General features: G+C 45.0%; 1 long non-coding RNA gene across 3 annotated transcripts in view; it reads right to left on the reverse strand.

Annotated features, from left to right (window-relative positions):
- LOC146860214 (uncharacterized) overlaps positions 1 to 13,091 on the reverse strand; it is a 111,657-nt gene that overhangs the window by 13,876 nt on the left and 84,690 nt on the right. The gene's annotated exons all lie outside the window — the stretch shown is intronic.

Consider the following 13,091-nt stretch of genomic DNA (forward strand, 5'->3'; position numbering starts at 1 on the left):
GTACCTTAAAATGCTTAGTGGTGCCCCTGACTTTGCCAAGGACAATATCAAACTAAAAAAAATGTGTTTAAAAAGTCCTCATAGAGTATTATGGTTACTCCTGCAGATCATCTATGATTCGTATATTTTATTAATGTATATTTAAAGTGTCCCGGTGCCCACCAGGAACACCAGATCCTTATTTTTGGTTGGGGTCTGTGGGGAGAGCCACAGGGCCCCCGAAGTCCTGCTGGCATCACTGCCAGCACCCATTCTGGGAGCTGGCAGGAGCCGGCAATTCTTTCCAGCTTTTTCATAAAATTATTGGAGAGGAAGGCACGTGCCCCTCCTCCTGATCCATTACTGGTCCCGGGGTCCCTTTCCCATGAGATTGAACTTTATATAAAGAGTAGCATGCACACCCCAAGTGAACTGTGGCTCCTGGTCCCCAGTGCCCCGGGGTCCCCAGAACCAAAGGACCCAACTAGATTTAAAGGGGCCCTCCTCCCCGAGCATACAATTGACCACGGAACCCCATCCTCCAGGGCCCAAACTGATTTAAAGGCAACATTGGCCCCGGGAGCTCATACCCCAGGCCCCACATTATTTAAAGGCATGGGGTGATGCGCCCTCCTCTCCAAGTCAACACTGGCCCCGGGGACCCCATACCCGAAGCCCAAATTAATTTAAAGGGGAGGGGCAAGCAGCTCCCCTCTCCTTGAGCCAACACTGGACCCACATACCCCTTACACAGGGCCTTAGGTGGGTACCCCATGCCCACCTGGGGCACCGACAACACACAACATTGGGGTGCAAGAGTGGAGATTTAGTGGAAACATTTTGCCCACAGTTACCTATATTCAGGGTTCACCTACCAGACATATTTTAGCTATTTGTTTGTGGAAGGCCTGATGTGGACCACAACAAAAACTTACACTGGGCTTAAAATCCGCCCGTTGTTTGCCATTGGTTAGTTTTATTGCTACTCTCATTTGCTTACTTCTTATTCAATGGCTTGCTATCCTCTTCTTGTGTTTCTCTCTACCCTCGAGCATTGTCTCACTAGCTTCATTTTGACTCCATCGCTTGAATTCCTCCACTGCTCACAGTCAGAGAATACTTTTTTTTCTTTTTAATTCACCACTCCATGAAAATGCTAATGTTTCTCAAATGCTACTTCCCCCCAAACACCCACTGCCCTGTGTGCTCTGTATTTGGCCCTCATTTATACCCCAAGCTTGTTCATTGCTTTCGCCCCCACTCCCTCGTTTTTGAGGACCAAACCTCATGTGCCTCTTTTGGCCCTTTGCCCCCATCCACTGCTAGTGGCTATCCACCGACCCTCCCCTCCCCTCTATTGCTCCTCAGACCCACTGTGGCCTTTTGCATATACTTTTTTAAGGACCCAGGGCAGCCATTTACTGCTGGGCCGCTCCGCAGTGCACAAAGCACTTTAGTGCAAATAAAATTATTATATATATTACGTGTGATCAAGGCCATCTGGTGGCCGAAACGCGTAATGGCGTGCTGTGTGGGTGCTGACTTTCATTAAAATCCTGTGAAGCACGAGCTGGTGTCCGTGTGCTTTCTTCCTCGCCGTCAGGAAGTGGGAGACAGCTTTTGGAACTCATATATATATATATATATATATATATGTATATATTTTTTTTTTTTTTTTTTTTTTTTTGAAAAAGCCAGTCGGCGAAACGCGTCTGTCAGCGTTTCGGGGGTAGCACGGGGGGAACTTGCCAAATAAAGCATTCATGCTTTGAAAAACCTTGTCCCTGGATTCTTGCTGGAGTGCGCTTCATTTTACACGTCTATACGTGTGGGTTGTTTCATATATGTATATATATATATATTTATTAATTTAGAGATGCAAAGAACATCCTCATCTTGAATTGGTAAACAAAAGAAATGTGCCTATGCCATTTCCTAGTGGTGTCCATGCCTGGTGGCGCATGCATACACATACATTACCAAGCATGCACATGTTTAATAAATGATGCTGCTGCTACTTCATTGAATCTTTTTTTGAATTTTTGCAGCAAAATCCATTTTGCTTAGCAGCATCAGCAAATATCACCGGTAAAGGTCAACAGGCTAAAAATGCTGTGCCTATTGGCTTTGCCAATGCTTTTATAGTTACGAAGTGTCATGCACACTGTATATTCCAAAATCACAAGAACGAAAACTAAGCAGCCACAATATGTCATTTTTATCTACTTTCATTATGATGTTCGGCTGCAAGGAAGATTGCTAAATATGAGTGATGAATTCTAAGTCCTACTAACAAAAAGTAAAAGCATGCATTTGGTGCTGTTTCTCCGTCTTAGTATTCTTTTGCAGTTTTCATGGGTGATGTGGTGCTAATGACCGCAATATTTTGGAAACATTTTGGACCAATGCTATTTATTCATCGGCCACGCACATTTCAATAAAATCTGCCAAGTTAAAAAAAAAAAAAAACAGGAATGGCCAGCAGATGTCAGTATTTCACAATGGAATATCTGCCAAGAAGCACTAGGGCCATGGCGATTCAATGGCCACTGCATGGTAGTAGCTAAGAAAGTCATGAAAGTGAGGTTGACTATTGTTAAAATGCGACAATAGTCTATTTGTATTCACAATTAAACCAAACATACGCATACATTAACGTGATGACTGAAAGCAAAGCTGTGACAATAAGTCTATATATACATCATAATCCATGCATTTCGAAACATTAAATCATTTTATAAATGATAACATTATTTAAACCATTAAATATATTAAGAAGGTGTTTGCTCTTATCAGTGTCATTATCATATATTTTGGATGATATATGGCATCAAAGCAGTTCCTAATGTGTGGCGGTGGGCACCATCGGGAGGGACTCCTTCTCTAGAGCCTGGGACTCTAGCAGGTTGGTGGCATGAATGGCCCAGAGTAAATGACCTGGCGTGGTGCGGCATGTCTATCCCACTGGAGGCCCACCTAGGGCCAGGAATTCAGCGAGTTTGTGGACAGCCTGCCATCTGGAATGCCTGGAGAGGAGGGGGAGGGAGGAGGGACACGGCACTTGGATCATGGACCCGCCCTGGAGTGAGAGGAGAAGGGAGAAAGCTGAGCGGTTCCCACCTCTGCAGTCTTTGTTTGACTTTTGGCTGGGGGGAGCGGGGGAGGGGAATGTGCATGAGGAGTTCATAATGCGCAGAAAGTGCACTATACAGTGGGCCATACTGCGCAGTGGGTTGGGTGCTGTGCAGGATGCTCACACTTGCCCATGAAGCATATACTGTGCAGGGGCCGTGCACTATACAAGAGGCTTATTCGGCTTACCACCCGCCGCCCCACTAGCCCCCCTATGGCCTATCTGCACTTCTTGCTTCCTGTCCTCACCCAAAGGCCCCTACCCCATATTCCTCTGCCCTCAACAGACAGTCCTCTCACTGGGGCCTTCGGTTCTGCTGGAAGGCATATTATAATGGCCAGCAGCCATCAGCGTAGAGATGGCCCGGGGCATATTTCTGCTTCTGGGCCTCAGCCGAGGATGTGGATTGATTGCACAGGCCAGTAAGAGCTGGCAGGAATCGGTGGGTCCGCAGGGCAAGAATGTGGGATGGACTTGGATCCAGAGAGGACCATGATCTTATAGTTGGGATGCTCTTAGGACCCATGTCCTGATTAATAGAAGAACCTTCAGAGAGCAAGGCACTGCCTCGAGACTCAAGGTAGGATTGAGAAAGGGAAGCAAGACAAAGGGAGATTGGGGGTTGGAGCTGAACCTTTCCAATTGTCTCTCAGAAGCGGTCTGAGAGGGCTGTGCAGCGCTCCTGGGAAGTGTGCATCCCGTGTTGTTGGCTGTGGCCTGAGTAAAGCTTTTTTATAATGGAGAATATTCCCTTCTAAAAGCGGGTATTGCTACTGAGGCATTCAGCAAGATATGCATGGCCGTGAGTTTGAGATGCCTGCGGTAATTTCCGGTGGAAGTCTTATAGACTTCTTTGTACCTGAATCAGATCACCTCCATGTGCGTCAAAAATATTAACAATGTCGTCTGAGAGCCCTGCATTGGGCAGTGTGCCATGCTGTCGAGGGAGATTTCCGGGCCCTATACACTGTTCTACTGGGAGCAAAAATATTCAAGGCATCCATGGATGGAAATTACAAGCAGCAGTCATCACCTCTGTGCTAGCTGGAGCAGAGGTGGAGAGCTCTGAGGCTAAATTCTAAGCCTGGGATGATTTAGGGTCAATTCACCTCTGACAGGCACCGCATCCCGGGCTTATTGACCATTCAAACCTAACTATATAATGGTCCTGTTAGATTTGGGGGTCTCTAGTTGGCATAGGTAGGTACCTGTAACAAATAGGGAACCTTGCGTCTAGTCAGGGTAAGGGGGTACACTCCTAAAATAACCCCTGCTCACCCCCTTGGCAGCTTGGCACGAGCAGACAGGCTTATCTCGGAGGCAGTGTGTGAAGCATTTGTGAACACATACAGTAATCCAGTGACAACACTACAGATGGACACCACACAAGTTTTATATAAAGAATAAGTATTCTTTATATAGATTTATCACAAGACCATAAACGACAAAAATCCACAATACTGTTACTTTATCTTAGTTCTCTTAAGATGGTAAATGTGACACTCCGAGTTCAATGTACTTTAAGATGCGACACGCAGGGCAACGAAAGTGTTGCAAGGTCGGTGATGCGTTGAAGATCCGGAGCAAATAACCAAAGATGGTGCTTTCTCCTTGATGCGACACGCTTCCTGGTGATGCGGCGGCGCCTGATGGGAGAAAAATCCTAATTTTAAGACTTTCGGTATTCACAGAAGGCATTTAGGAGTTCTAAAGTTAGGAGTCCTAACTATACTACCACTAAACTGAGAAAAACCCTAATTTTAAGACTTTCGGTATTCACAGAAGGCATTTAGGAGTCCTAAAGTTAGGACTCCTAACTTCTGTGAATACCGAAATGAGTAAGTGCCTTCTGTGAATACCAAAATGAGTAAGTGCCTTCTGTGAATACCAAAATGGTAGTAAGTTTAGGATTTTGTCTTAAGTTAGTTCTGTGAATCGGGCCCTTTATGATTCTTCTGCGACACGCTTCCCGGTGATGCAGCGGCATCTGATGCGACGTCGATCCTCTTCTCCGGCGAGGCGCTTCGTGTTGTGAAACAGCAACGGCAGTTAGGAGACACGCTTCTTGTTCTTGAGTCGCGCTTCCAGCTCCTTGCGACACGCAAGTCCTCAAAAAGTCTAGCACAACTGCAGGCACTTCAAAAGAACTCTTGGGGAGCTGGTGGGTGAAGTCTGTTGACCCTGAGACTTCAGCAGGAGGCAAGCTCTTTTCCAAGCCCTTGGAGATCCTTCACAAGTTGAATGAAAGTGCACACAAAGTCCTTTCTCCTTTCTTTGGCAGTCAGGCAACCACTGCAGGCCAATCCCCCAAGCAGCACTTCAGCTTAGGGATAGTCTCTCCTCAGTTTCTTCTGGTTCCACTCCTCAGCAAAGGTTTCTTCTTGTTTCCCAAAGTGATAAAAAGTTCTTGGGTTTGGGTCCCAATATTTATACCCAGTTTCTCTTTGTTCTCTGAAGGCAGAGAGGCCTTTGCCTAGTCCAAACCAGTTCTGGTCAGTCCTGGAGCACTTTGTTGACAAGACTCCATCTTTCCTTTCAGAGTGCAGGGCAGAGACATCAGATGCACCACAGGAGGTGGAGCCAGCATTGTGGAGGGAAGGCACAGCCCTATTCAGGTCCCAGGTGCAACTCCTCCCACCCATCTAGATGCAGATCTCTCTATTCAGGCCTGTGCTGACTCACCCTGTCGCCAGCCCCTGTCACTCAAACTCCAGACAAGGAATACACAGCCAAGCAGAGGCAGGTTTGGATGGTTAGGCAAGAAAATACCTACTTTCTAAAAGTGGTATTTTCACACACAGAATGTTAAAACCAACTTCACTAAAAGATGTATTTTATCATTCTGAGTTCAGGCATACTAAACTCGAATTTCTACCATGTTCCCTGAGTCAGTTAGGATTATAAGATTTAGTAATCAAACTGCCCATTCTGGCCTATGGAGAACAGGTAGCCTTGCAATAGTGAAAAACGAAAATGGCTGTAATTCACTATTAGAAAATGCCACACACACCAGGGCATGTCCTACCTTATACTTACAATGCACCCTGCCCTTAGGCCTACCATAGGGGTGTCTGATATGAAGACAAGGGAAGGTTTAGGGACTGGCAAGTGGGTGTACTTGCCCAGTCAGCATGACAGTACCAGACTGCACACAGGCTCAGCAATGGCAGGCCTTAGACACACTTTTACAGGCTGCTTCTGTGGGTGGCACAACCAGTGCTGCAAGCCCACCAGCAGCATTTAGATTTACAAACCCTGGGCACTCCTGGTGCACTGTACTAGGGTCTGACAAGTAAACCAAATCAGCCAATCTTGGAATCACTAATCCAGACAGCAATTTACAATAGGGAGCACTTGCACTGTGGCACTGGACAGCAGTGGCACAGTGCCCAAAGCATCTAACACCAGCAAAAACAAATGAGGCAACAACAAAAAATGGAAGAGAGACCCACGCCAAGGTGCCAGGTCTAACAGGTCCATACAGGTTATAGGAAATGGTGCACAGCCTGCAGTTCCCCCCAATTGGCATAGCTACAGAGATATCAGTGTTCGAGACTGAGTTAAGCCACGTTTCGGATAAAACGAGAATATGAAGAGAATGGGAAATAGTCAACTTCCATGCATTCAGCCATGGTTTTGGTGGTGAATGGGTTTTTAGGCTTTACATCTTTTTTTTGTATTTTCAGACAAAAATCACCACCTACAACCTACAGGCCGGTGGGAATACATCATAGAATAGGAGAATAAGGAGAGAAGGTTGACTAGAAAAGAAAGAGAAGGGAAGAGAGTAGGGGGGAGTGCAGGGACCAGTACTGGCTATGATCTTAGGTCTCTAGTGGGGGTCTTCTTGGGGCTTGCGTTACTGCTGCGGGGTTGTCTTTGAATCCTGGGAGGGATCTCTGGTAAGTCCGAGCACACGTAGGTACTTGGGGCATGTAAGTTCGTTAAATTCAGAGGATAAGAACTCCACTGTGGATTTCCAGGTTTTGTGAAAGCGGGAAAGTCTATGTAATAGGCTGGCCGTTATCTATTCCATTCCTTCCATCTCCCATAACTTATGTTGCCAATCTGACCTGGTTGGGACTCCTTCCCTACCCCACCTGAAAAGTAACACTTGTTTAGCCAGCTTAATGGCTCGTCCCCAGCATGATTTAAAGGGATATGTTAAGGCGTTCGGAAGGCCTAGTAATATGTACCTTAGAAATCGTGGCAGATCGGTCTCATATGTAGTGTTTATGTCAGTCAGTATGGTGTCCCAGAAGGGTTGTATCTTGGAGCAGACCCACAGCAAATTGGTTAAGGTGCCTATTTGGCCAGATTGGCGCCAGCAATGAGCGTCTGCCCCTGGTTTCCAACACGCTACCCTGTCTGGGGTATAATACCAGTAATGCACTATTTTGAGGAACATCTCTTTGCCTGCAATGCTACAAGAGGAGGCTCTGGCTCTGTGCACGATGCCTTGCCATTCCTTTGGGGAGACTTCCCTCACGCATTCTGTCTCCCACCTGCGCTGCGCTGATGTCTGTGTGGGTGTGATTAAAAAGGCATATATGTCTGATAATAAATGCTTGTGCGAGGTTCTGGTTATTAGCCATTTCTCAAACTTCATTAAGGGGCGCCGTGCCTGTATGCTAACATTTGATTGTGTTACCCAGTGTCTTAGGGCAAGGTATTGCCAATAAGTTGTTTTAGGGAGACCGTATCCTGCTGACAGCTGGGGGAACTCCATTATCCCGTTCTCATCAAAGAGATCTCCGCCCATTTTGCAATTGGCCTCTTGCCATGTGAGGTAACTTTGTCCATGTTGCGCCGGCAGAAACTCTAGGTGGCCTAGTGAATGGGTTTTTAGGTGATTGCACCATAGGATGAGCACCGAAGTGGAACTGCGGGTAGGAGGAGGTGGCGAGAGGAGCATTTCGGCAGGGGTGCTATGAAAGTTCTGCGGTAGGGAAGCAGCAGAAACGTTGGAGACTCCGGTGTTAGAGGAGAACCCCAGAGAACAAGAGAAACTGCAGTTCAAGCAATGGAAAGATCCAAACAAGAGCCTGGTTAATTATTACGATATAATGAGAGCTTAGCAGTGGTATTAAGGCTCAGTATCAGCACTGGCATATAGGTAATTATTTCAGGTACATAAGTAATATAAGGACCGGGGTCCTGGTTAGGGGTGCAGTCTGGGTGCGGAAGGACACAGAGGCTTTCCATTGGTTCATTGCTGGCACACCCAAGACGTGTGCCTGTAACAGGGATGCACAACTGCATTGATTTTCTATCCTGTAGTAAGGAGTGGCATGGCTACAAAAATTGTACCACCCTATTGAGAGTGTGTGAGATAAAAAAAAGGGGTGGATAATATAAAATGTTAATAGTGGAGCCTAGCAACTCCTGTACTGGCCGACAAGCTATCCTGTCAGCTGTTCTACAAAGAAAACAACACAAGCTGTAATTTGGTTTTGGCGGAATTTCAATTATAGTGGAGTAATTGTAGTAATTGTGGTAATTCCGCATTACTCTTTGAAGTGGAATTACAAATAAAAATGCGATTACTACTGCTTGTGTAATAAAGAGTAATTTGGGGGAAGGAATCCTACTGTGAGAGCACATTTAGCAAGTGCGAGTGGTGACTTGTGCTCACTCTTCCTGTTCTGTTGCATTTATCGCTCTTTCTTAGTGCAAATTGCATCCTAATGCCCATTTTGGGTGTAGGGTGCACTAAGAATCCAGGGCTAAATGCTGGGTTTAAGTTGGGGGAAAGTCGTCCTTGAGCACATTTGGCGAGCATGAGCTGCTGTCTGCTATTCATGTTATGTTCCATTTAGAGTTATTTCTTAGTGTAAAATGCATCCTAGCATCCATTTGGGATGTGAGAGGCATGTTTGTGGTAAGAAAAAGTTAAAAACACATAATTACTCTTTTTTCGCACAGCTACGCGCACTCTCACAGAATTCTTAGGTAATTCAGTGTGATTATCCTACATGGAATTACACGAGTTACACCCAGTCTTAGTTGAAATAAGAATGAGAAATCAATGAAAGCATAAAAGTAAAAGAAAGCAGCTGCCACTGTAAAGCTGTAGATATAGGCTGTGCAGAGTCTAATTTTCATTGGAGCCAGGGAGGGAGCCTGGGTAAGGCACTAGGAAATAAAAAGCTAATAAGCATTACAAGTCCAGAGTCCTAAATCATGGTAGTCTCTTTGATTTGAGCTTCCAATTGTCAAATCCCAGAAGCTGTGTTAATATTATGTCTTGCCCTAAGGAGTGACATAGCCACCAGAAAGTGTGGCATACTAACCAGAGTGTGCAAGATCTAAAAATAAGGGGTGGGCAAAATAAATCTTTAAAAGTGGAGTCTATAAAAAAAGTGGAGCCAGGAGAACTGCAATGAAAACAATACAGATTGAAATAAGGGTGAGAGGTTATTGAAAGCACACAATTAAAAGAAAGCAGCACCCGCTGTCTGACATGCCGTCGACATAGACTGTATGGCATCTAATTGGAAATGTACTAGGAGGCAGTAGTAGCAAATTGGAAAATACAACCTAGAGAACAGAGATGAGATTGTTGCATTATAACTTGTTGGTAAGGTGGGTATGTAAATAAGTCCTAGTTGTGAGGCTCTCCAAGCATTATCAGAGGTAATCTGGATTTATCTTTGTCATGGTTCAGAGGTTCACCCACCTTCTGTAGAGTTTCCTTGTGTGAGTGTCTGACACTTTGCCAACTGGTCTCCTTTGATTCTGTGGTTCAAAGCGTAGCTTATCCATGTTTGAGTTTCCTGTGGCTCATTTGGCGCTTGTACTTCCACATTTGTAAATACTCTCAGTTACATGAGTCGCTGAAGGTCATCTAGTTCTGTGTGGAGCAGGTCAAATGGAATTTTCTTTTGCCGTAGCTGTAGTCTCAGTGCTAAAAATGTCCTGCGCTTCAGGCTAGTTACATTGGAGAGGTTAGCCAGACTTTATTTTTTATGACTCATGCGTATACAATCTGCCCTTTTTTGCTGCACTTCTTGTCTCGCTTGCTGGTGGTGTAGGAAACACACAATAATTTGCCTTTAATGGTTAGCGGTATCTGTTTGCTGTGTCCTTATGCAATGGGTTCTCTAAAATTCCAGATCGGTCAAGAAGTCTGACTTGGAAGGTTGGGCAAAAAATTAGTTAGGGAGTCTTCCTTTGTGTCTTTTTCTGTTCCTTTTGGCATTCTTTGAAAGTGGACATTTTCCCTTCTTGACCCATCCTCTAAATGTATAAATCTTTGGTGAAGCTGCTATACCTCTTGCCCCTAGTCCAGGGCCTCACCCAGTGTGGATTCTAGAGTATCTAGGCATTTTTCTGCTTATTCAAGTCATGCTTTAAACAATGTGATGTCTGTCGGACGACAGTTCACCTAGTTAGTTTTTTATTGTATTCACCATGGTTCTAACTGCGGTTATTACTTTCAGATCATTTTGAATGTAATTTCAGGTTTCTTCATGGTTATGGAGCAGAGGATTGTTTATTTCCTGTTACGGCTTCAGGGAAAAGTAATTGTATGGCAGTGCAGTTGGAGGCCATGATGATGTGGGTTTGTTCCTTTTACTTGTCTTCTTAATGGTTTGGTTAAGTATCAAAAATTGTGACTGTTCATCAGTAATATATTAAATATTATGGATTACAAATGAAGAGTTATGGATTAAGAATCAATAATATTTAGCCTGTATTATGGACTAAGAAACAGTTTCTGGGTTATGGTTTGTGCTTCTACAAATGGTCCATTTGCAGGGAGTGGTGTCACAGATGACAAGGTGCTTCATTGTTGGACCATGACATTCTTTGCATATCTTTATTTGGCTGTGTGGAGACAGGCCTGATTGTTGCTTTATTGCACCATTTTCTTTATATCAGTATTTCAGTGTGATCGAGGGCTTGTGTGGTCATTTTGTATCCCATTGGTGGCAAAGTAAGGGATGGGTCCTGTTACTTGGTGAAAACTCAGCATACATTTAAGCATTGCTTTCTATTCAGTATTTCATGGTTAAGTCTTCAAGCTCCTGCAAGAAACTCACAATTTTACAGGTTATATTACTTAGGGCCTGTGTACCATTATATTTATACAAAGAAAGATGTAAAGATGATGCAGTTTGCCTTACCATGGCACGCCTCCATACCTATTTGGGAACCTTTCTCTTTCTCAGGTCTTGTTCATGTTTTTGTTTTGTGTTGAGAAAATCAAATACTACCAAGCCTGAAAGGCCCATTGCCAGTGACCAGCACCAGGGTTTTCCAACGCTCAGGCTGTCATTTCTACCATTTCTAGGAGTACTTGCTATATCGTGTTTATGTCTGTATTTATTGACAACTGTTGCCCAGTTCATTCTGCTCTGATCTATCTTTGCTGATCGGGCTAGGCCTCTGACAGGCATCCCTCAGATTCCACATGGGTTGGTGAGGGGCTACCCTGTGCTCTCCTAGCTCTCCTTCAGCCAACGCAATACTGTGGCAGCCATATGCCAATAATCTCCTGAACCCCAATATCAAATAACCCCACATTTACCTTATACAGTTCAGCTCCACAGGTTTTCTTATTGATCTAGAGGAATAAAGCTATCCTCCCCTTCAATACCCCAAATTTAGTAGAGTAAAATTCATAATTAAAAACTGTGACCATTCAAGAACTGAGTTCTAGATCAAAATTAAGTTTCAAAGTTTGAATACAGAATTGTTAATAAAACATTACAAAGTAATGCATAGTTTCATAAAGACTCAGAATACAAAAATACAGAATCATAAATCACAAGGTGATCCTAGGTAATTGATAAAAATCCCTCTAAATTCTAAGTATAAAACTCATGAAGAGTACTGACAGCTTCCTAATGAGGAAGTCAAAATAATCAGACAGAGTAGGAAAGTCATCCTTGTTGCCCTAATCACCCCTATTTTTTTTTTAATAACAAATTCTGCATGTATAAAAACAATGAAATTCCCCCCATGGCAGCCCCACAAAATTCCCCTAACTACCCCCCTCCCCCACCCAATACTGCCATGAACTAGGAGCACGTGCCGTGGCGAAGGGCGTGCCCGGCCCCCAACGGGGGGAACCAGGGCCCTGCCGCCAAAAGTACCCAACCCACCCACAAAACATTTAACAGGGGGGGCGAAAATGTCCCGGGCTAGGCAGCCCCATGGCTGGGCATCCACACCCGTTTGGAGGTCAGTGGAGAGCAGGGAAATCACAATGAAACATATTCTATGGCTGCAGTGGTCTGCCAAATACTGTTTGTCCGGCTAGTTCAGGATGCATGTTCTGGACTAGAGGAGCGCCTGTCTGAACAAGATCTGTGACATCTCTTTGATTTGGTCTGTCGGGGTCTGTTCTGCGACGAGCCCCGGGAAGAGTCGGAGTCCTGTGGCGGAGGTATAAAAGCATATTGAGGTCTCGTAATCTAAATCAAGATGGCACAGCTTTTACCAGAACAAATCAAGATAAACTCACCTGTTGCACACAGGTCAAACAAGATTATTCTCCACTGCCGACTCTTTAGACCAAAAGGTCAGATCCAAGGGTTTTGCCTTTTCAGGACCCCAGCCGAGATGACCTCTAGACTAGGAGCCGCCCGATCAGACAGGCGTGGCAGCCGCAAGAACCAAGCTCTATCATATGGGGATCCCCGATCTGCCCATCCGACCGGATGCAACCCCGACCCCACAGCCCGACTACGGGCGGGATGCGTCACCTGGTGGGGTCTCTGTTCGGGTACCAACTGAAGGAAGTGACCCAATTAGGGCCACCCAGGTCACTCTCAACCTCCTTAAGCCTTCCACTAATAAAGAGTCGATGACGCAGTAGAGAATACAAGCAAATTAGTTTATTCACAAAAATACACTGCAGAGGAGTCCAATCTGACCAGCCTCCTATGAGGGACTGACTCTAGTAAGCATAAAGTTACATTATGTATGTTGCGGAGCCCACAAAGACCTGCCTACTAAGGAAGAACACTGG

The sequence above is a fragment of the Triturus cristatus genome, chromosome 3_1 (assembly GCF_964204655.1).
Source record: "Triturus cristatus chromosome 3_1, aTriCri1.1, whole genome shotgun sequence".
In the NCBI taxonomy this organism is placed as follows: domain Eukaryota; kingdom Metazoa; phylum Chordata; class Amphibia; order Caudata; family Salamandridae; genus Triturus; species Triturus cristatus.